This window comes from Cyphomyrmex costatus, unplaced genomic scaffold (genome assembly GCF_001594065.2).
Source record: "Cyphomyrmex costatus isolate MS0001 unplaced genomic scaffold, Ccosl1.0 scaffold1855, whole genome shotgun sequence".
Lineage (NCBI taxonomy): Eukaryota > Metazoa > Arthropoda > Insecta > Hymenoptera > Formicidae > Cyphomyrmex > Cyphomyrmex costatus.
The window spans coordinates 1-1,043 of record NW_017275885.1 but is presented as its reverse complement, the minus strand read 5'-3'; positions in this window follow the sequence as shown (position 1 = coordinate 1,043).

Genomic DNA, 1,043 nt, shown 5'->3' with positions numbered 1-1,043 from the left:
AATATTTTGAGATAACTACCAGACAAATAAATAATATTAAATTATTAAAGTAAAAGGCAACTCACAAACTAAACACAGTGATGAGGAAATCTCAAGACTACGCCAAATATACAATAATTTGGTATTGCCTCTTAAGGATGTTAGTAAATGGTATATACTGACAGATTGGTTCAGGCCTTTCCTTTCAATAAATCTGAAATTATAATTCAGTATAAAGAATCTGTTCTTTTATAATTATGTAAAAGATAGAGAAAACAAATTAATATAGACATTCTAAACATATCTGATACGATTGGAATCAATATTGTATTAGATAGAATCTCTATTAATTTATTCTCTCTATTTTTTACATAATTATAAAAGAACAGATTCTTTATACTGAATTATAATTTCAGATTTATTGAAAGGAAAGGCCTGAACCAATCTGTCTGTATATACCTTTTACTAAAATATCCAGAAAATTATTTGTCAATGTCCTTAAAAGGCAATGTGTACTAAAAAAAAACAAATAATTCTTTATTGGCGTAATCTTGATTTTCTCATCACTGTGTTTATTTTGTGAGTTGCGTTTTACTATATTATTATTTATTTGTCTGGTAGTTATCTCAAAATTATTCTATGAAGTATTGCATTATTATTTATTATTTGTCAGGTAGTTATCTCAAAATTATTCTATAAAACAATATTTTTATTTATTATCAGGATATACATGTAAAGATATTGTAAAAAATAGAACAAATGTAATAGAGAGCTGATAAATAATAAATTATTTCATAGGATAATACTGAATTGTAACACAGACCTGTGTGTGTGTGAGTGTGTGTGTGTGTGTGTGTGTGTGTGTGTGTGTGTGTGTGTGTGTGCGTGCGTGTGCGCGTGCGCGTGCGCGTGCGCGTGAGTGCGTGCGTGCGTGCGTGCGTGCGTGCGTGCATTAAATTTCTCTTCATCAGATAAGTTTTATAATCTCTATTTTAGTTTGCCCTCTCTCTATTCTTTATAATTATAAAAGAATTGATTCTTTGTGTTGTATTTAATTTTCAGAT